The sequence below is a fragment of the Bos indicus genome, chromosome 7 (assembly GCF_029378745.1).
Source record: "Bos indicus isolate NIAB-ARS_2022 breed Sahiwal x Tharparkar chromosome 7, NIAB-ARS_B.indTharparkar_mat_pri_1.0, whole genome shotgun sequence".
Lineage (NCBI taxonomy): Eukaryota > Metazoa > Chordata > Mammalia > Artiodactyla > Bovidae > Bos > Bos indicus.
In genome coordinates, this window is record NC_091766.1 from 101,662,121 (window position 1) to 101,686,137 (window position 24,017).

The 24,017-nt window shown below is 39.9% G+C and overlaps 1 protein-coding gene and 1 pseudogene across 11 annotated transcripts in view; one reads left to right on the forward strand and one right to left on the reverse strand.

The window, feature by feature from the left end:
* PAM (peptidylglycine alpha-amidating monooxygenase) overlaps positions 1 to 24,017 on the forward strand; it is a 324,625-nt gene that overhangs the window by 158,606 nt on the left and 142,002 nt on the right. The gene's annotated exons all lie outside the window — the stretch shown is intronic.
* Positions 350 to 7,764, reverse strand: LOC109562373 (small ribosomal subunit protein eS26 pseudogene; annotated as a pseudogene).

Here is a 24,017-nt window from a genome sequence, read left to right on the forward strand (position 1 = left end):
TATAAATTATCTATAAAGTGTTGGCAAGGCAAATACTTTAATAACAAAACCCATGAGACCCAGCTAAAGCAGTATGCAGAGAAAAACTGATGGCCTTAAATTCTTTTATAATGAAAAAGTAGCATAAAAGTAAGTTTAAATAGATAATTCAACTTAAAAAATGAAGAAAGCAGCAGTTAAATCAGCAAAAAGAAAGATTAAAGATAGAAGCTGAAATTTATAAAATAGGTCAAATAATAATATAAATGAAATAAGAAACCATTTATTTGAATATCCATTAAAATGGATAAGCTCATGGCAAGCCTAACTAAAGACTAAAAACTACAAAAATTATATATTGTTAGAAAGTATAAAGAAAACATTTTAGATATTATCATTTGTACCTGTGTTGGTATATTTTATAATCTTGAGGAAATGGTGATTTCCTAGAAAATAATTAGCTATCCAAATTGACCTAAAAAGATATTTAAAAAACTGAACAGACCACTAAGTATAGAAGACGCTAGGAAGGTTAAAAAAAAAATATATATATATATATATATACACACACACACACACACATACATACAAACTTTTAAAGGTAAGAATTATTTAACCAAGAATAGACTGAGAATGAGTAAAAACATGACAGAAAAAAGACTAATATGCCAAATATATAAAGCGGTCCCACAGACTACTGAGAAGGCAAGCCACCCAAAAGCAATGAAGGATATTAGCTTTAAATTAACAGAATGGAAAAGGCTTACTTAAACCCTGTTAATCATCATAAAAAAGAATCATAAAAAACTAAAGAGAAAAAAATAAAATACCCTATTTTTAACCCATTAACGTGGCAAAATATATTAAAGAGAACTATAATAGAGCTTATAAGGATGAAAAGACATGGGCAGGCTCATACATTGTTGGTGGAGAATGCATTGCCACAGTCTTTTTAATAAAATTATCTGGCATTGTCTTTTAAAGTAAAAATATTTGTATCTTAAAATTGTGGGAGATCATTCTATAGAATATTATGCAATAAAGGGAAGTATTAGGCACTCAGTCATGTCTGACTCTTTGCGACCCCATGGACTATAGCCCTCCAGGCTCCTCTGTCCATGGGATTCTCCAGGTAAGAATACTAGAGTGGGTAACCATTCTCTTCTCCAGGGGATCTTCCTGACCCAGGGATCAAACCCATGTCTTCCGCATTGTGGGCAGATTCTTTACTGTCTGAGCCACCAGGGAAGCCCTTAGAATATTATGCATTAAGTGTAAAACTAAGATGGGTCTGTTGTCTTGCCTTAGAAGAACTTTCATTGTGCATTAAGTGAGAGAAGCAAACTGCAGAGTCATGTGCAGAGTGTGACCCAATCTTAATAAATTAAATAACAAAATGTCTATATTTATGGGTCTGTTTGGATATACATTTTTGTACAAGCATGGAGGAAGTTGGAAAAAGGCACTTTAAGCTTGTAAACTCTGGTTCCCTTGGAGAGGCAGTGGAGGAGTATGACAACAGATTTTTTAGTGTATATCCAAATTATCTTATCATTGAAAGAATGTCTATTTTATAGTTGCTAAAATTTAACAAAGAAACAAACAATATCACCAGGAAAAAGAATGCCAACAAAAAGAATCATCTACTTTCTTGGTATAAACCCCTAATGTTCTAGAAATCTCTAGAGGGGTTTTCCACACAATGCCTCTGATTGATAAAATTTTAATTCCTATTTCTCTGCTTTGCAACAGTGCTATTAAGAGAGCCTGATTAATGAATGAATTTAGAAAATTTGGTACACGTTTAGAAACAAATAGAGCCAGATTTGTAGGGGGTCATTCTTCTATTATAGTCAGTCTGAAGATATTTGCGGAAGGCAACCATGCATATCTTTCCACATTAGCAAGAAAAGTGATGTTCTTTGCACTTATTAGCCCCCAGAAAAATCCTCTTTCTTTCACTTATTTTCAGATTTATGTAGTCTGAATTAATATTTCAATAACCCTATTCAAGAGGAACATTTGGAGCTATTCCACATGAATGTTGTATTCTTTAAGCAGAAGTGCAGAACATACTCTTTCTAGGCACAGATTGCTTTTCACAGATAATGTATTCTACTTAATCATGTATAAAGGGACAAATCTGATTTACACATTTAAGGCATGGCTCTGTCTTAGCATGCAAAAGTCACCCCCCCCCCAACAACCTCAGAGCATTTTTAAAGAGGAATGTATATAAAAACAGGGAGTACATTGCCTCTATATACTGCATCATCCTCCCAACTCAGCTAATCCAGTAGTAAATGAAAACATTTGCCATGGCAACATCGATTTACAAAGGGCAAATGATGTTTCTGTAAGATTAGAATATTTCCTCTCATGGATCTCAGAGGTACACACAGTTAACACTTTAACACCCTTATTTAATAATTTTATGTAAGACTGAAAAAACTTTAATAGATTATTTTTAAATATTTTAATTCAGAAATAGAATCCAAAACAGAACAACAAACTCTTAACAAAAGCTGAAGTCAAATTCAAGGCAGGCAGAAAAATACCACTACAATATTTTAGTCTTTATGGAAATAAATGTTTTTCATTTTGTGATAAGCTGTACTGAACTATGGTTAATCATTTGCTTCCAGCTGAATTATCCTTTTGCTATGAGGATGCAAATTCTGTTTACCTTACTGTTTCTACAATTGATATTGTTAGCTATAATATTTAGCTTCCCCATTTTGGGTATGTTAAAATACTACATTCATCTCCTTAATGTATTTTTCATAGATGCTAAGGCAGTATTCACAGATATTTTACTGTTGTGGTTTCATCTACTTGCCTTGGACTTTAAAGGCAGACACAGTAGATGCAAGAAAGAAGATACATTGGTAGCCTGGGCAAATGCAAGAAAGAAGTGATTGTAGTGTGGTCAAACAAGTTTAGAAGTTAACAAATAGTTTCTGTATTGTTTTTCTGCAGTCATAACCGCTCTGTAATACAAAATGGGGAAAATTGTGCTCAAGGGTGAGGAAATTAAGTTCCTGCCCTGAATATTTCAGAGTTGAGAGTAAAAAATTTACCTTACTCAACATGAATTCTTTGACTCTGCTAGAGGTATATACTGTTCTATTTTCTACCTAGAGTTTAGTTGACCAGCACAGTAAGCTTGGGTCTAGAAGTCCACGGCTGTTGGGCATAAGGAAACTTTTAGTCCTTCAATCAATTGTAGCAGGAGTCAGTTGAAATAAATAAGGTACTTCACACCGTTCCTGCCCACAGTATTCTCTTTCACTTCTGTTTGTGGTAACCTGAAGACCTTCTACAATAGCCAAAGAAATCTGAAGTGCCACTGAAGCAAATAAAAGCCAAATCTAGCACTCTTTTAACGCTTCCAAGTCTGCTGCCATTGGAAGACTCCATGTTATTTATTTCCTCACTTCGCACAACATGTATTCCCCAAGATTAAAAAAAAAAACATGTCAGTTGTCCAAAAAAAGTTGACAAATATATGAATCCAAGCTCGTTTTCTTCCATTTTTAAAATAAAATGTCTAAAACCTATGTATTATGGTTAAGAACTTTATAGAGGACAGAGATTTGCAAACCTGTGAATCACTATGTTATGAAGGAGGACATAAGTTGAATGATCTAGAGTCTTCGTTGTGATGTCAATTCAAGAAATCATTGATTTAGAATGAGTTTTTTAAAGTATATTTGAAGCTACTAGTGAAATCCAGGAGTATTGAAAATATATAATTATTAGTAGAGTTAACTCAGGCATATATAAAATTTTATAGAAATTTTGCTCAAATATTGAAATGTAAACAAGATTGAAATGATTTTTCCAACTCTTCCTTTTCTAAATATCTGTCTGCCAGACCATTTTCTGAAATCGTTTTTAAACATAAAAGTTTTATAAAATGATCTAACCAACGTTTTATTATATATTATAAAATAATCATTGTAATACCCACGTACAGCAGTCACAATAATGTACCTAACCTATTGTGTAGTGCAAATGAATAAACTAGCCTTGTTAGCCAGCCATTATTTATAGTATTACTTTTGTGGGCCTAGGGGAGAAATCTGAATTCCATCTGAGTATTAATCACTAGAGGAACAAATCTCTATTTCAGGACTCTTCATTGAAACATCATCTCCACCTCTATCATTCTTGAGATATACTGTCAAGTTCCTTACGAGGAAAGACTTACCTGTCTTGTTCATCATTCTGTTCCCTGAGCCTAAAAATGATGCTGTGTTCCAATAAAGATTATTTGATTATTTTTTTTAGAAAGGAGGGAAATTATCTTCATATCAAGAATTTTCCTGTTCTGCCCCAGTATTCCTAAGCATGTGCTTGGACACACACACACACACATATATACCAGTGACTGTAGTATTTTTTGTGTCTCTGTGTGGATCATGACTTAGGAGTCCCCCGCTGCCATGCTTTTCATATGGAAGAAATATTCTGAAGTTCAATGTTTTTATTTTAACTACTACCTAACTTTTTATTCCTGCATGATATTTTCATTTCTATCAGCTTATTTGAGATATAATTTACTTAAAAATTCACCAATTTTAAATCTACAACTTGATGAATGCTGGCAAATAATATGCAGTTGTGTAAGTGCCGTGAAGACATGATAAAGACGTTTGTTTCACCCCAGACATCCCCTCATGTCCCATCATTCCCCCTCACATGCCTTTCCTCATCCCCATCCTGTATCCCCTGGCAACTGCTGATGGTTCCATCACTGGTTTAGCCTTTTATAGATACACATGTAGATGTAACACAACAGTGTGTTTGGTGTCTGGCTTCTTTCGCTTAGCATGCTGCTTTTGTGATTCATCCAAGACATTGTGTTTATCAGTAGCTCATTTTTATTGCAAGTCGTAGCTGTGGGGAAGTCTGGACTCTAGTTCAGGCAAGACTGGCTCTAGACCTTGTGCTCTTAAACCACTCCATTCTCTTATTGCTGTTTTTCATTCCATGCGATTTTCTTAATCATCTCTGGTCATGCTGTTCTCCTATTCAGAAATCTTCAACAACTCCTTATTCTGATCAAATACATTTCCTAGTTCATTTTTTATTTTAATTCTCTACCCTGTGGTCCCCATCTGAATCACTTTTCTTCATATTTCCTGCTTTACTTTTTTCTGAGTTCCCTATTTTCTACCACACTCAGCCTGTTTATTATTCCCACCAATAGATGCCTTTGAATCCCCTGACATTATTCTTTCTGCTTATTGTAATTTCTTTGCCCTGCATCTTTCACCTATTTTTTTTTTTAGTGTAATTTCCATTTTATTGTCCTTTCATAGAAACCAATATTTCTTTCAGTCTTTAAGGACTTGGATCCTTACATGGGCTTTGGTGGAGGACATGGGGCTGCACCTAGAGGTCTAAATTTGGGTGCAGGTGTTTGATCCTTCCGGGCTTCCCAAGAGTGATTCCTGACTACCTTGCTGTGAATGGCACAACTCAGGCAGTAATGTAGTTTCACATACAGCTTGGGAAGCACATGGGCATCAAAAACACTCTCTTCAGAAATGTCCCTGACGGCTGCGGCCTCTACGATGTTCCTAATGAGGAACTTCTTAATGGCCTTATCCTTGGGCACGCATCGGGCACAGCTGGTGCATCGAATAGGCTGCACGTGGCTGTGGCCCTTTTTGGCATGACCATTGTTCCTTCTTTTCTTGGTCATCTTGGAAGTGCGGAGGCGAGAGAGGCCTTCTTCACCTAGTGAAATCTTGCCTCATTAAAGTACAGAATCTGGGTCCCTTTCCCCGTGAACCTGACTAATCTCCTCAGAGAGATCTGATCTAGTGCTACAATAATTTACACTGTTCTTATAAACCTATTGTATTGTCACTTGCCGTGATTCATTCCCATGTTTTAAATCTGTCCTGCTTAAAGAAAGACTCTCTGAAACTAATGACTGCATCTTATTCAATCTTGGTGCATATTTTTGTCAGTTAATGCTCATGCTGAGCAAACAAATATAATCTACATTGAAATGAAGCCAGCTCATACCTCTCCTACAGACAAGATATTATTTTCACAGTGTTTTATACCATGTCTTGCACATGAAAGGTACCCAGTGAATATTTGTTGATTGGTAGATCTTCCTTGAATCTGTACCTATTTTCTTCTGCTCCTGGGGACACATAGGAAAGCAAGTAGAGTGATGACCCCTATGATATACTAAGGGTCGTCTGCCTAGCTAAGTCTATATCCCAATTCCTTGCAGAGTGCCTAGTAAATATTTATCAAGAATGGGTTGTGTTCTTTAGTCAAGGCTCAGAGCACATTGGCAGGTACAGATTGATTCAGTAGTTAAATATCTCATCTCCTTGCTTAAAATGGTTGGAACCACATTAGACTGTTTTACCTCCTTAATGGTCTGTATTCTAGGTGTCTACAATTCTTTTCATTTCTTCTTTTGCAATGTCTTCCAGATTTTTGCCTTTTTGTCCTGAGCCAGTGGCTTTCTTTATTCCCTGTCCTTCTCCATTCCTGGGTCCTTGCTGTGTCCTTGCTGTGCTTGCTCTCCCCTCCCTGTTTGCCCTGGGTAACGCCTTCCCAGCTTTCAGATCTCAACCTAAGCCTTGTTCTCTTGGAGAACCTTTCCTAACCATCCCCTCTGTCTCTCCTCCCCTCTCCTGCCTTTCAGAGAGCTGTCATAGCTCCCACAGCTCCTCCTGCCTCTGTTTCAGAATATCCTTCACAATTGCGATTTTTGCCTTTGCTCAGCTCATTATTCCATTCATACCTTTCTTTCCTCATCAGACTGAAGACTTTGTAAGAGAAGGAAACACATCTGTCTTTGCTTATCATTGTATCCTCCAGGTCTTGTCCAGGTCACTAACAGAAGCCTCAGCATCCATTTGTGGGATACATGGACTGTGAACGTATGGCTGGAGAATGAGTGGATCTCCACTGCCACTCCCCCATTAACAGCTGTTGTTGTTTAGTCCCTACGTCGTGTCTGCCTCTTTTATGACCTCATGGACTATAGCCCGCCAGGCTCCTCTTATCATGGAGTTTCCAAGGCAATAGTACTGGATCGGTTTGCCATTTTCTACCCCGGGGGATTTTCCCAACCCAGGGATCAAACCTGCGTCTCCTGCATTGCAGATGGATTCTTTTACTAGTGAGCCACCAGGGAAGCCCCTTCATGTTACGGACTTTACCTGATTTGATAGCAGCCATCTCCGGGTTTGGTTCCAGACTCCACTGGGATCCCCCTCCTGCTGTATCCTCATTGCTCCTCCTCAGTTCCATCAAAGTGTTTTTCCTAAATGACGACACTCATGGTTTTATGCCCCATATCTCAACTCATTCACCTTGACCAATATCACATCTAAACAGATCAAATCTAAGTTCTCATCATCACCCAAGCTCTTTTATTATCTGGCTTAATTCAGATTTATCTGACTTCCTTTTTCACAATTCCCTAAATTGTCACCTTTGTGCCTGTTTGTCCATTCACCAGCTTATTTCTGCTTCCACCATGCTTACTCCCCTCTCTGGGTTTTGTTCAAAGACAATTTTTCAGCTCAGGTCTTTTTCTTACCTTTGTTTATCTGACGTCTTCCCCTTTGGAGAGACTCTACTTCTTTGCTCAGGGCCTCTCAGATGCTAAGAGAAAACTTGGTCATTTCGTTTTGTTTCTGAGCTTCCGTTTGATCATTTTTTAACATGTTAAGAAATGCCAAAGCATCTGCATTGTATACTACATGCTCCACTGGCCTCTCTCAGTGTACTTTCCAGTCCAGCCTCCTCCGGGCGACTGACCTTTATGGGTGCCACCCAAAGGCTCTGTTGCTCTCTGGCTTCTGGCAGCCTTCAGTCAGTGGGAGGAACTGGCAAAAGATGGGAAAGCAATAGGATGACATCAGAGTATTTATTTTCTTGGTTCCTTTTCTTTATTTGATATTTATTTTTCTTTATTTATTTGTTTGGCTATGTCTGGTCTTAGTGGTGGCATATAGGATCTAGTTCCCTGACCAAGGATGGAACTGAGACCCCCTGCTTTGAGAGCGTGGAGTCTTAGCCACTGGACCACCAGGAAAGTCCCCAGTTCCTTTCTGTTGAGCAACAGCTTGACAGTGACTGGCGTTCTCTCTCTACATCATAGCTATGTCATCTCCTACGGTAACAATTTCTGGATTTGGAAACTCTCCTTCTTCTTCACTCATACGTCTTTGAGTGGCAACAGCTTCGGTTCAGTTCAGTTCAGTTCAGTCAGTCAGTCGTGTCTGACTCTTTGTGACCCTATGAATCGCAGCATGCCAGGCCTCCCTGTCTATCACCAACTCCTGGAGTTCACCCAAACTCATGTGCATTGAGTCAATGATACCATTCAGCCATCTCATCCTGTGTCATCCCCTTCTCTTCCTGCCCTCAATCCCTCCCAGCATCAGGGTCTTTACCAATGAGTCAACTCTTCACATAAGGTGGCCAAAGTATTGGAGTTTCAGCCTCAGCATCAGTCCTTCCAATGAACACCCAGGACTGATCTCCTTTAGAATGGACTGGTTGGGTCTCCTTGCAGTCCAAGGGACTCTCAAGAGCCTTCTCCAGCACCACAGTTCAAAAGCATCAATTCTTTGGTGCTCAGCTGTCTTCACAGTCCAACTCTCACATCCATACATGACCACTGGAAAAACCATAGCCTTGACTAGACGGACCTTTGTTGGCAAAGTAATATCTCTGCTTTTGAATATGCTATCTAGGTTGGTCATAACTATCCTTCCAAGGAGTAAGCGTCTTTTAATTTCATGGCTACAGTCACCATCTGCAGTGATTTTGGAGCCCAGAAAAATAAAGTCTGACACTGTTTTCCACTGTTTCCCCATCTATTTCCCATGAAGTGATAGGACCAGATGCCATGATCTTAGTTTTCTGAATGTTGAGCTTTAAGCCAACTTTTTCACTCTCCTCTTTCACGTTCATCAAGCTTCAGTTCAGTTCAGTCATTCAGTTGTGTCCGACTCTTTACGACCCCATGAATCGCAAATGATCTTTATAAATTCCTAGGGTATTTCAACCTACCTTAAATACTTCTCTTCACCCAGCCAGCGGCTGTGTCCTTGGTTCTTTGGCTCCTCAGTTGCCCTCTTTATTTGTACCTTCTGTTTCCTAAGGGGATCCTGACTGATATATCTTAAATAGTAAACACAGAAAAGGAATACTTCCATTATAGAAATGATGCCATGCCACCTGCCCTATACGGTGCCATTCACAAGAAAATGGCAAGATCTGTAAAATATTTTAAGTGTGTGCATTACAAGTGTTAAAATCTACGCATGAGTTAAAAAATGTAAGATAAGTGTCCCTTTATTATCTTGTCAGTATCCCCCACTTTCTGCTTAATCTTGTTAGGAGAGAAGAACCTCTCAGTATTAGGCCCAGCCAAGGGACCCACCTGGGACCAGATCATCCTTTCTTTGAACTCTTATCACTCAGTTCAGTTCAGTTCAGTTCAGTTGCTCAGTCGTGTCCCACTCTTTGCGACCCTATGGACTGCTGCATGCCAGGCCTCCCTGTCCATCACCAACTCCCAGAGTTTACGCAACACTTCACCATTTCCTAGTGGTGAGCTTTGTTTCCTTCATTAGATTCTAATAAAAGAGCTTTTCCTTTCATATTTTATCTCCTAGGAGCAAAATATATAGAATCAGTTTGCTGGCTGTTACATTAATTGGTTGGTAGGTTGGTATCAACGATTCTTGGGGACAGACTGTATCTTCTAGTTTTAAGCATTTTAATGGAAAATTTCTAATATATACAAAATTGTTGAGCTTGTGTAATGAATCCCCACGTACCCATCAATGATTATCAGCACATGGTCATTCTTGTTTTATCCATAGTCCTCTACTTGATTCCTCCCCAGCACACACACACACACACACACACACACACTGAATTATTTTCAGGTATCTCCTAGACATCATTTCATTTCATAGTACTTTGTTATGTATTTTCAGAAGGTGAATACTTCATTTTTAAATGTAATCACAATCACCATTATTACCATTATATCATCAAGTATCTAGTCAGATTCAAGTTTCTTTGATGGTTTATATATTTTTTTTTAATTTTATTTTTAAACTTTACATAATTGTATTAGTTTTGCCAAATATCAAAATGAATCCGCCACAGGTATACATGTGTTCCCCATCCTGAACCCTCCTCCCTCCTCCCTCCCCATACCATCCCTCTGATGGTTTATATTTTTAAATGTAGTTTTGTTTGCATCAGAATTCAAATGTGGTCCACATGGTAAATCTTAATCCTGTCTCTTTTAGGAATCTTGAGATTCCATCTGTCTCTTTTTTTTCCTTTAGGGTACTTGTCCTAAAGGGTTTCCTGCATTCTAGGATTTGCTGACTGCATCACTCAAGTCTCATATAACATGTCCCTCTGACCTTTGTTTGCTTATACTGATACAGCCAAAGGCTTGAGCAGATTTAGGTTAGGGTTTTGGCAAGAATATTTCATAGGTGATGTTATATAGTACCAACAGAAAGCATATAATGTCTGATTGTCTCTCTTCTTACGATGTTATTCTTATTAAGTTAGGAATTGTGAGATTGATTAATTCACTGTAGAGTTACCTATCAACTTTTCATCTATTATTTTAGCAGCCGTGGATATTTATCATTGCCTGGGTGCATTAGAAGTCACGTATCATGAGTATTCTAATTCTGTCATTCCTCTGGAATTTGTCATTGGAAATATTTCTATAAAAAGGAAGTTTCCCCTGTAAACTATTTGATCACTCTTGAATTCAGTTTATATTGTTTATAGTTTATATTCTATAAACTGCTGGATACAGAAGATTAAGTTTTCCTTTCGCATCAACTAAGGGCCACTGACTATATAAACCTAATTATACATTGATGATAATTTAGGGTTACTTAGTTTTATTGTACTTATCATGCTGTATGTTTATATGAGTATGTGTATCTGAGAAAATATAATAAAACAAAGCTGAATTTCATTGTAAAACATTGAATTTACTTTTTCATTTGTGTTAAGTTTCCAAACTGACTTAAAGAAGGATGCACTGAAGTGCTGTATTTGTGTTTATAGTGTAAAATAAACTAATGATAAGTAAAAACATATTTGGAAAATGTACATTTGCAGTTTCTACAGCTATTTGGTTCATTATAATAATAAATCCATTAGCTTTATGACAGGTGTTCACCCCAGGGAGTTTCAGTGCAAAGAGAAGTCAACCTTTGTAGCATCATTCCTTGTCTTGAATTATTAATATTGTCTGTCAATGGAAGTTGGAAAATTACAGTGGTTAAATTGGGTTCAAAAAAGCATAAATAAAATTCTTGAAGGGAAAAAAATGAGTCAATGCTCTGGAGCTATTTTTGTAGAAATAGGTCCTTTATGAAAGGTTATTAGTGATGTAGCATGGCAAAATTCAACAAACTAATTCAGCCAACACTCACTGCAGACCTAGTGCTAATGCCAGGTGGTCTTTGGGAATACAAATAAGAATAAGTCAGGGTTTCAGGTCTGAAACATAGTCCAAGAGCAGGAGACAGACCAGCAAACAAGGAGCCTTATTGTAATGGCCTGATGTTGAAATAGATGTTAATGAAGTCAAAAGGAAAAGCAGAGAACATTCCAAAGAATATTTTTATATTTGATTATATAGTTCCTCTTAGAAGTTCAAGGCAAGGATGCAAATATGTTGTAATGTTTTCTTTATGAGTTGGAAGTCTAAGGAAAATGAATAAGTCACGGAATTGCTATAAGGGAGGTGGAGAGAAGCAGAATGGCTTGATCGTTATATTTAAATATATGACTTCATCCATAAACATAAGTACCCTCTGCTGGTTATACCTGTTATTCTGAAGAAAGGAGTTCAGTTTTCAGAAGGCACAGTTGCCTTTATTTAATTTAGATTTGAACTGGCTTTCCATGTCTCATTTCCCTCGAGATCGTCAGGCATGCCAAACTGGGAATTTGTATTTTATCCATTTGTGATCCCTATATCTAAATGCCTTGTCGCATCTAGTTAAGAGATGTAGCAGAAAATGTCTAATTGAAAATGCAGTTTTTGACCTAGTTATTTTATTAGACAGGAAGACGGGTTTCCAAATATTCTGAACCATTGTAGATTAATATGTTGAAATGGACCAAGTCGCCCAAATATAATCTACTTCTAGTTAAATTTAGAATTTTGAAGGCTTTGTTTTTGCTTTCAGAAATATGTTTGTCAGGACATATTGGTTGCCTACCCCACATACATCTCCTCCCTTTTTTGCTAATAGAACCCCAGTTTTGTTCCAGCATTGGCCTCCCCTAGCCCAGAAAATGAATCTTGATTAGGCTTCCCTTGGAACTGATTGGTTTAGAGACGGACATGTGACACAGTTCTGGCCGTTTAGATGTGAAGGGGATTCTACTAGAGGTGAAGTGCTTTGGGGAAAGTTTTGCTTTTGAAAAGGACCTTAAGGAAGAGACTCTCCCTCTGCTGGCCTTTGGGAATGGCTTCATGAGACTATGATACTGGAAGCTGCTGTAACCATCTTGTGACCATGAGGAAAGAATTCTACAGATAAAAAGCAAAATATTGAATATGGCAAGGCTGGAAGATGGAAAGAACCTAGTTCCTTGATGATACTGTTGAGCTGCTGCATGAGATAACCATTCTTACATCTATCCTACTTCTGGACTTATTACGTGAAATCCTACATCTCTGTTAGCTTAAGCCATTTTCTTCTGTCATTTGCAGATTTATTCTTAGTGATGATTCGCATTTGATTAGACCTCCTACATATGACTGAGGTGGCGTATATTTGATTTACTGTGGCCTTTGTAATATATCCTGATGACTGTATGCTCAGTTCACTCTAAGGGAAAAAGGGTTTTCTCGTGTGTGTTGCCGTCTTGCTTTCCTAAAAATCTTTGTACCAATTTTAAGTGCCACAATAAAATGAAAAAAACTAATCATCATTCAGGCCAAAAATTCTGCTAATAGGTGCCATGATTGCATAAAAATATTTGAGCTTTATAAGATGCTTTGCATATGTTACATCTTTTCTTCAAGAAACCTATCAGTCAATCTTAACATTTTGCTGATACCAGTTATCAATGCATAACAAAAAGTAAAAATACAACTAATACATTAATTTATAAATTATTACTTGCCTATGTGTGAAGCAGTCTCAGTTTGCACTCTAGTCTTCAAGTATGCAAAGAAAATAGGATTTTAATTTTTAAAGTTGATCTTACCTTCTTCAACCCCTGAGCCTCTGGGTAGCAAGGGAAGAAAGCCTTAATAGTATCAATTGAAGGTATCCCACTCTCTTTGGGGTCAAGACAATCCACTCAACTTTTGATTAGGCTGTTTCCCCTCCTCCCTTTTTTATTTGTGAGGGTAATATCTTGAGTGTAAAGAAAAGAGGTGATCTTGTATGAATGGCATTGGACAGTGAGAGATCCCAGATTAACAGGGCCTATGGACTCTGTTCCTTTTATTGGTATGAGCTCTGCCACCTCATCTGTGACTATGAAATCAATTTCTCCTTAACCAGACACTTTCTTTTATCTCCTCCTTCTGCCTGGAAGGGCAGTCTTCTATGTCATGTTTTATCTCTGTCTTAGCGTTAGCCCTGCCCCATTTCTTGGGGCCATGATAACAGAATGGCTGCTAGGGAACCAGATGTGGTTTATTTAGAAGAGAAGTGTGAATCAGTTAGTCAGTTGAGTCACTCTGTCATGTCTGACGCTTTGCAACCCCGTGGACCACAGCATGCTAGGCCTCCCTATCCATCACCAACTCCCGGAGTTTACTCAAACTCAGGTGCATTGAGTCAGTGATGCCATCCAGCCATCTCATCCTCTGTCTGTCTTCTCCTCCTGCCTTCAATCTTTCCCAGCATCAGGGTTTTCACAAATGAGTCAGTTCTTCACATGAGGTGGCCAAAATATTGGAGTTTCAGCTTCAGCCTCAGTCCCTCCAATGAATATTCAGGACTGATTTCCTTTAGGATGGACTGGTTGGATCTTCTTGCAGTCCAAGGGACTCTCAAAAGTCTTCTCCAACACCACAGTTCAAAAGCATCAATTCTTCAGTGCTCAGCTTTCTTTATAGTCCAACTCTCACATCCATACATGACTACTGGAAAAACTATAGCTTTGACTAGACGGACCTTTGTTGGCAAAGTAATGGTTCTGCTTTTTGCAGAGTGTGAATACAACAGTTTAATATTTTAATTTAATTTTTTTCAGAATATCAATCTCCTTCCAAATATGGAATGCCTGAAGGCCAGAAGCCTTGCCCAGAACTTGTAGCATTTATACAGTTATGTTAAAGTCTATAGGATTGTTACTAAAAGTTGCCTGTTTTAATATTATAATATTTACTCTTTTCTAACTCTCTGAACAGTATGTACTTTCATGGTATATGACCTCATTAGTGCTTAATACGTTGTGAGAAATTAAAATCAGTGTGTGCTAGAAGGGTATGTCAGGCACTCAATTCTTACGTGTCTGTTGACACCACTGGTCTGCAAAATCAGAGTAATTTCAAAACTTGGAAATCAGCAGGCAGAGGGAGTCTCTGCATGGTGGCACTATATTCTGTTGGAGCTTATATAACACCAGTATTGCTTCAAAGAATTTTTCCTTATATTGTTTGATTTTGAATATTTGGCATTTTTGAAATTGACTCATTGGCCCATCATTTTTTCCATCAGCCTTTCTAAATCTTTGTCTGTTTTTTTCTGTCAGTGTTCTTTTCTTCTTTCCTATTTCCCAAGTCACCCTGGGCTCTGTGACTATCACTGAAGGAGTTGGTAGGGAAACTCTGAGGCAACTCTGCTACCCACTGTCCCTGCAGGCATTTCTTTCCTGGGAGGCAGTGTAGAAGACAGCTCTGGAGGGACTGTGGGTAACTGGATAGCAAATGTGGCTGGTGCCTTGAGAGGACCTTGGGCCATGAGGCCAGAGTCTCCACAGTCATAAGCCTCATAGAGGGAGCTACAGGGAGGAGCTGGGCTCCTCAAATAAATCAGGAATATTAACACAAGGTAAGTAGATGCCCGTATGTTAGTGTTGTCCAGTAGCCATCCCCAGGAGAACACTGTCAACATGGATTTTGGTTGGTGACATTGTCAACGGCACCCTCCTTGAGACATTCTCTCCTCCTGACTTCTCTGATGTAATGGTGGTTTAGTCACTAAGTCGTTTCTGACTCTTGCGACCCCATGGACTGTAGCCCTCCAGGCTCCTCTGTCCACGGGATTCTCCAGGAAAGAATACTGGAGTAGGTAGCCGTTCCCTTCTCCAGGGGATCTTCCAGACCCAGGAATTGAACCCTTGTCCCCTGCATGGCAGGCAGATATAATACCTCTGTGATTTTTGTCTAAACTCCCTGGCTGCTCTTTCTTTTGCTGGCTGTTTCACAGCTCCATCCTTTCTCTTTCCTGTTTCACTCTCTCCTCTCATAAAGCAGCTTCTCTGATACCCCCTGTCCAACTTGCATGTCACATAAATTTATATCTCTTGGCCAACCTTTCCTTCAAATTCCATTTGACCCAGGTGCTCATTTGACATTTACATGTAGGTTTTTTCAAAAGCTTCTTAAGCTTTATATGTGCAGTGACAAATTCATCATCTTCCAAACTGGTCCTCTTGTGTTTTATGTGTTAACGAATGCTACCACCATTCAGCTACTCAAACCAGTATATTGAGTTACGCAAACCAGGAATCATCCTCAACACTGCCGCCTTCCTTCTATTCAGATCCACTCCCAAGTCATGTCTATTTCACCTTTTGAATATCTCCAGAATCTGTCCTGTTTTTTCCATCTCTACCATTATAATTTGTTTTCAAGCTCCTATCATCAGTTTTCTGAAAAACTATGTAACTTTTTACTGGCCTCATCTAATTAATTCTCACCTCCATATCAGTTCCCCACAAAAAAAAAATTGTCATTGGCTTTCTGTTGCCATCAAGACCAGTGCATTTTCTTGGCAAAACTCTATTAGTCTTTGCCCTGCTTCATTCTGTATTCCAAGGCCAAATTTGCCTGTTACTCCAGGTGTTTCTTGACTTCCTACTTTTGCATTCCAGTCCCCTATAATGAAAAGGACATCTTTTTAGGGTGTTAGTTCTAAAAGGTCTTGTAGGTCTTCATAGAACCGTTCAACTTCAGTTTCTTCAGCATTACTGGTTGGGGCATGGACTTGGATTACTGTGATATTGAATAGTTTGTCTTGGAAATGAACAGAGATCATTCTGTCGTTTTTGAGATTGCATCCAAGTACTGCATTTCGGACTCTTTTGTTGACCATGATGGCCACTCCATTTCTTCTGAGGGATTCCTGCCCGCAGTAGTAGATATAATGGTCATCTGAGTTAAATTCACCCATTCCAGTCCATTTCAGTTCACTGATTCCTAGAATGTCAACATTCACTCTTGCCATCTCTTGTTTGACCACTTCCAGTTTGCCTTGATTCATGGACCTGACATTCCAGATTCCTATGCAATATTGCTCTTTACAGCATCGGACCTTGCTTCTGTCATCAGTCACATCCACAGCTGGGTATTCTTTTTGCTTTGGCTCCATCCCTTCATTCTTTCTGGAGTTATTTCTCCACTGATCTCCAGTAGCATATTGGGCCCCTACTGACCTGGGGAGTTTCTCTTTTAGTAGCCTATCATTTTGCCTTTTCATACTGTTCATGGGGTTCTCAAGGCAAGAATACTGAAGTGGTTTGCCATTCCCTTCTCCAGTGGACCACATTCTGTCAAATCTCTCCACCATGACCTGCCCATCTTGGATTGCCCCACGGGCATGGCTTAGTTTCATTGAGTTAGACAAGGCTGTGGTCCTAGTGTGATTAGATTGACTAGTTTTCTGTGAGTATGGTTTCAGTGTGTTTGCCCTCTGATGCCCTCTTGCAACACCTACCGTCTTACTTGGGTTTCTCTTACCTTGGGCGTGGGGTATCTCTTAACGGCTGCTCCAGCAAAGTGCAGCCATTGCTCCTTACCTTGGATGAGGGGTATCTCCTCACCGCCGCCCTTCCTGACCTTCAACGTGGGATAGCTCCTCTAGGCTCTCCTGTGCCTGCGCAGGAGAAGAGGAGCGCAGCCACGGCTCCTCTTCGAAACACCCTCTTCCAACAACACAAGAGAAGACTCTATACATGGACATCACCAGATGGTCAACACCAAAATCAGATTGATTATATTCTTTGTAGCCAAAGATGGAGAAGCTCTATACAGTCAGCAAAAACAAGACCAGGAGCTGATTGTGGCTCAGACCATGAACTCCTTATTGCTGAATTCAGACTTAAATGGAAGAAAGTAGGGAAAACCACTAGACCATTCAGGTATGACCTAAATCAAATCCCTTATGATTATACAGTGGAAGTGAGAAATAGATTTAAGGGCCTAGATTTGATAAATAGAGTGCCTGATGAACTATGGAATGAGGTTTGTGACATTGTACAGGAGACAGGGATCAAGACCATTCCCATAGAAAAGAAATGCAAAAAAGCAAAATGGCTGTCTGGGGAGGCCTTACAAATAGTTGTGAAAAGAAGAGAAGCGAAAAGCAAAGGAGAAAAGGAAAGATAGAAACATCTGAATGCAGAGTTCCAAAGAATCGCAAGAAGAGATAAGAAAGCCTTCCTCAGTGATCAATGCAAAGAAATAGAGGAAAACAACAGAATAGGAAAGACTAGGGATCTCTTCAAGAAAATCAGAGATACCAAAGGAACATTTCATGCAAAGATGGGCTCGATAAAGGACAGAAATGGTATGGACCTAACAGAAGCAGAAGATATTAAGAAGAGATGGCAAGAATACACAGAAAAACTGTACAAAAAAATATCTTCACGACCCAGATAATCACAATGGTGTGATCACTGACCTAGAGCCAGACATCCTGGGATGTGAAGTCAAGTGGGCCTTAGAAAGCATCACTACGAACAAAGCTAGTGGAGGTGATGGAATTCCAGTTGAGCTATTCCAAATCCTGAAAGATGATGGTGTGAAAGTTCTGCACTCAATATGCCAGCAAATTTGGAAAACTCAGCAGTGGCCACAGGACTGGAAAAGGTCAGTTTTCATTCCAATCCCAAAGAAAGGCAATGCCAAAGAATGCTCAGACTGCCGCACAATTGCACTCATCTCACATGCTAGTAAAGTAATGCTCAAAATTCTCCAAGCCAGGCTTCAGCAATATGTGAACCGTGAACTTCCTGATGTTCAGGCTGGTTTTCGAAAAGGCAGAGGAACCAGAGATCAAATTGCCAACATCCGCTGGATCATGGAAAAAGCAAGAGAGTTCCAGAAAAACATCTATTTCTGCTTTCTTGACTATGCCAAAGCCTTTGACTGTGTGGATCACAATAAACTGTGGAAAATTGTGAAAGAGATGGGAATACCAGACCACCTGATCTGCCTCTTGAGAAATTTGTATGCAGGTCAAGAAGCAACAGTTAGAACTGGACATGGAACAACAGACTGGTTCCAAACAGGAAAAGGAGTTCGTCAAGGCTGTATATTGTCACCCTGTTTATTTAACTTATATGCAGTGTACATTATTAGAAACGCTGGACTGGAAGAAACGCAAGCTGGAATCAAGATTGCCGGGAGAAATACCAATAACCTCAGATATGCAGATGACACCACCCTTATGGCAGAAAGTGAAGAGGAACTCAAAAGCCTCTTGATGAAAGTGGAAGTAGAGAGTGAAAAAGTTGGTTTAAAGCTCAACATTCAGAAAATGAAGATCATGGCATCCGGTCTCACCACTTCATGGGAAATAGATGGGGAAACAGTGGAAACAGTGGCAGACTTTATTTTTGGGGGCTCCAAAATCACTACAGATGGTGACTGCAGCCATGAAATTAAAAGACGCTTACTCCTTGGAAGGAAAGTTATGACCAACCTAGATAGCATACTGGAAAGCAGAGACATTACTTTGCCAACAAAGGTTCGTCTAGTCAAGGCTATGGTTTTTCCAGTGGTCATGTGTGGATGTGAGATTGGACTGTGAAGACAGCTGAGCACCAAAGAATTGATGCTTTTGAACTGTGGTGTTGGAGAAGACTCTTGAGAGTCCCTTGGACTGCAAGGAGACCCAAGCAGTCCATTCTAAAGGAGACCAGTCCTGAGTGTTCATTAGAAGGACTGATGCTGAGGCTGAAACTCCAATACTCAAGCTGAAACTCCAGTACTTTGGCCACCTCATGCGCAGAGTTGACTCATTGGAAAAGACTCTGATGCTGGGAGGGATTGGGGGCAGGAGGAGAAGGGGAAGACAGAGGATGAGATGGCTGGATGGCATCACTGACTCGATGGACGTGAGTCTGAGTGAACTCCGGGAGTTGGTGATGGACAGGGAGGCCTGGCGTGCTGCGATTCATGGGATCGCAAAGAGTTGGACACGACTGAGCGACTGATCTGATCTGCTGTCAAGAAGAGCAAAACAACCAGAGTCCTGAACATGGACTACGAAGTGTTGCAACGTATGCCACAGCTACTCTTCCAGTCTAAGTTAAAACATGTCCCCCTTTTCTATATGTATGGGTTTTTGTTTTCTCAGCATGCCTGCTGCTGCTAAGTCACTTCATTTGTGTCTGACTCTGTGCGACCACATAGACAGGAGCCCACCAGGCTCCCCTGTCCCTGGGATTCTCCCAGCAAGAACACTGGAGTGGGTTGCCATTTCCTTTTCCAATGCAGGAAAGCGAAAAGTGAAAGTGAAGTCGCTCGGTCATGTCCGGCCCTCATCGACCCCATGGACTGCAGCCTACCAGGCTCCTCCATCCATGGGATTTACCAGGCAAGAGTACTAGAGTGGATTGCCATTGCCTTGAGCTTTCTCCAATTACAGGGCCTTTGAAAATGCCGTTTCCTATGCCTAGAACAATTGCCACCTCCCTTCACTGAAGATCCTTTCCTTGGAATTCCTGGCTCTTACAGTGACCTGCACTTCTCTCACGTGTCATTTAAAACAGTATACGTATAATAATACTTATTTGTGTGATTTGTGTTTGTTCTACGAGTAGCCTCTAAACTGTGGGAGGGCTGGAACCACGTGTACTTCTCACAGTTTTATGAGTTTAGCACAATGTCTAGTTCCTGGGAGTTGCTCAGCATATATATTTGTTGGACAGATGAGGAGAAGGATGGAAGAATGGATTTCTACACAGACATTAAAAGAGTTTAAAGGCTCAGTTCAGTTCAGTTCAGTCACTCAGTCATGTCTGACTCTTTGTGACCCCATGGACTGTAGCACCCCAGGCCTCCCTGTCCATCACCAACTCCTGGAGTTTACTCAAACTCATGTCCATTGAGTCGGTGGTGCCATCCAACCATCTCATCCTCTGTCATCCCCTTCTCCTCCTGCCTTCAATCTTTCCCAGCATCAGGGTCTTTTCAAATGAGTCAGCTCTTTTCATCAGGTGGCCAAATTGTTGGAGTTTCAGCTTCAACATCAGTCTTTCCAATGAACACCCAGGACTGATCTCCTTTAGGATGGACTGGTTGGATCTCCTTGCAGTCCGAAGGACTCTCAAGAGTCTTCTCCAACACCACAGTTCAAAAACATCAATTCCTCGGCACTCAGCTTTCTTCACAGTCCAATTCTCACATCCATACATGACTACTGGAAAAGATAAGCAAATGTTAATGAGATAACTACGGTAAGATATATGAGAGCAGACCCCAAAAGAACAGAAATTGTGAATACCACTTTGGTATCTGATGGAAACTGTGGATACCACTTTGGTGATTCATTTTAAACTTTAGGAGAGTAGAATACAACTCATTTAATAAATGAGCTGATAGAGCCGTCCAAGTCTAGAGCTTCTCTTTCACCTCTCTCTCTTGTCCCCAGATCAGATGTAAACCACTAAGTAAGAAATCCGGTGTTTGGGGGATAGTGATTGGGAAGCCCTTTTTTGTTCTGCAGCATCTCCAAACAGATTGGATAGAGTCAGTTTCCAATCATCTGTGCCAAAGGGGAGAAACATGCCGGGGAGCAGTTAGGTTGGCAAAAGGTTCAGAAAATGGACTGCTTTCGTATTACAGGAAATGCAGTGAAAAGCACGAACCACTGGCTTTAAGCTGGGGGGAGACGAGTGGTAAGGTCCGCAGCAACGCCTGTTCAGAGCAGGAGTTTCCTCTCACATAACCCCCCTGGCAACCAGGAAGCCAACCAGGATGCAGCCATTGTCACCACCTGTTGTGCTTGGGAGATTAATTATAGCCCATTATTAGTGTTCTCCCTTTGCTTCCTCTTAAATGAAAGCGTGTGAGCGCTCCAAGACAGATGTTCCCTCACCAAAATATTTTTTTTTTCCTTCCTCGTTTGCTTGCACAGATTTGTAATTCCCACAGAAAAGCTCTTGCCAGGAAAGAAGCTTCCATTGGAACTACTTGGCATTGAGAATCTTGTCATCGTCAGCCCAGTGTGATTATAGTTTAAAAATGCAAATGGGATTCTGGGATGAATCAACTGAAGGATAAAATTCATAAGAAAAAGTGATGCTGTATAAAACCCTAATTAGGTGGCCTCTGTAATATAGGTTTCAGTTCAGCCTTTCTTTGTGAGTTTATTGCCAGCCAGTCAAAGAGGAAGGTACATACAGAATTCAACCAATATTTATTTATAAAGCTTCCAGTATGTGCCAGGTGTTATTCTAAATACTTAGGATGCTGCTGCTAAGTCACGTCAGTCGTGTCTGACTCTGTGCGACCCCATAGACGGCAGCCCACCAGGCTCTGCCGTCCCTGGGATTCTCCAGGCAAGAACACTGGAGTGGGTTGCCATTGCCTTCTCCACTTAGGATGCTAGCAGACATTATTACAAGATTGTGTTGTAAATTGTTGTGAAATTGAAAGTCTCTCAGTCGTGTCTGACACTTTGCAACCCCATGGACCATACAGTCCATGGAATTCTCCAGTCCAGATTACTGGAATGGGGAGCCTTTCCCTTCTCCAGGGGATCTTCCCGACCCAGAGATCGAACCCAGGTCTCCTGCACTGCAGGCGGATTCTTCACCAGCAGAGCCACCAGAGAAGCCCTTTACAAAAAGATTGTGTTGTAGGTTGAGACAAACATCCAAAAAGATGGTGAGGATGGAGCATAGCTTAGATGGTAAGTAACAAAGTAGAGAATTTTGGAAAGCAGTCTCTTTTTAGTCATTTGGGAGTGTTTTAACATAAACTCTGGTTATTCTGCCAGAGCCTAATAAGTAGAGAACATATATCTTATTTATATGGTAAGAGAAAGACATTAGGAAAAGGAAAATTAGAATAGCCTGCATTCAAAAGTGAGAGTTTAAGGGATTTTATATGTAATTAAGTGTCTTTAAATTCTGATGTCAGAGAGGTAGATTTTTTTAAGCCTGAATTTTTGACACCAGAAAAATTATACTTGCTTTGCCCACTTTTCTTTTGCCCGAGCTTTCTTTTATTCTAGGAAAACGTTGAAAGTACAAACACCACTGAGTCAGTATAAACTTACTTTGCATGTAATTAAAATTGCTTTAGAAAATAGCAGTTTGATTCTATTATCTGTCTGGATCAATTAAAAAGAGGCTTTGAAAAGTATTTTCCAATTGCTTTCTCTTTCTCTCGTAACTAAAATTCTTGTCTAACAGGCCTGATCACTTTCTGTACTTTACTCTTCTTGGTCTGGCAGCTCTGGTGTCAGCCCCTGAGGTTTTCTCTACTACTTTGCAGAATTCAAGCTATTTGAATGCTAATAGGTACTATGTAAGAATGTAGGGCTTAATGGGTCCTATGTGGCTTATCTCAATCAGATTTAAACTGTGCATGGTCTGAGTTAGGAGGGATACTACCTACTCTGTGAGTAATCACTCTAAGGCAGAGAGTCACTGTTGCCACCATGAGATGGTTGCCCTGCTTTGGTTATCGTTTCAAAGGATACCTGAGGAAAGTTACCAGACACCTAGTTCACAGTATAACATTTCTAAGGCCCACTAACAGAGAACAACCAACTTGCAAATAGCCACAGATACAAGCAGAAGGGCCATATTCAGGTAAAGCTCGGTCTTGTTGTCTGTTTCTACATTTGTTTGTATCATCACAATGCATAGTCTCCTTTAGAAAGGTAGTCTGCAGGGATTCTTTAAGCCTGAACAATAAAAGGCATGTGAGGATATTATCCAAACAGGATCAAATGATTGTGCTCAACACTCGAATCTGAATGGTACCTCTGGTTTCCCAAAACAAAAATTACTGATTTTATGTGAATAGTTTTCATGTGCAATAGTATACAGGTGGTTTTGTCTGTCCCATATTAATTTACATAAGGAGTCAATTTTATTAACTACTTGTTCTGTAGAATTCACTGCATCTCTGTCTCACAAATGACTAAATCAAAATAAAGAACATTTGGTTCTTAAATGTCGTAAGCAAAGTGTACTGATCTCTATTGTCTACATGAGACTTCTTGGCTTAAGATGGGTAATAATAGAATATAATGGGAGTTCTTTAGTAATAAGTGTTTTCCTTCTGTTTCATTTCTACTACACTACCGTCTTTTGTCAGGAAAACGTGCTTTTCCTGGATAGTTTCCAACAGCAGCAGTAAAGAGGCATCAGCAATATCATATCCCTCCCGATTCAGATTTGGCTGATGTGCCATAAAAGATAGCAAGAGGAGACATGGCTACGTACACTCACGTTATCTCTCCCTTCTTGTGCCTCGGAGCCTTATGCGAGCAGTCTGAATCCGCAGTATTTTACAGATAGTCCCCTGGCACCGAGCGCAGATACAGCGTTCTTCCCACAGAGAGAAAAAGAGGACTCGTGATGATGATGTATGGAAAATTGTGAACGGTTGCCCTGGCAGTTTAGGTTGAGTTATAGAAGCATCCTTTCTAGGACAGTGTGTTCAAATGAAAAAAACGATTATAATGGGCAGTTAGGTGCTGTATTTGTGTCTCCAGAATGTTAGAAAGTGTTGGAGAGAAACATTGATCTGAATTACGTGTCGGTTTTCAAAT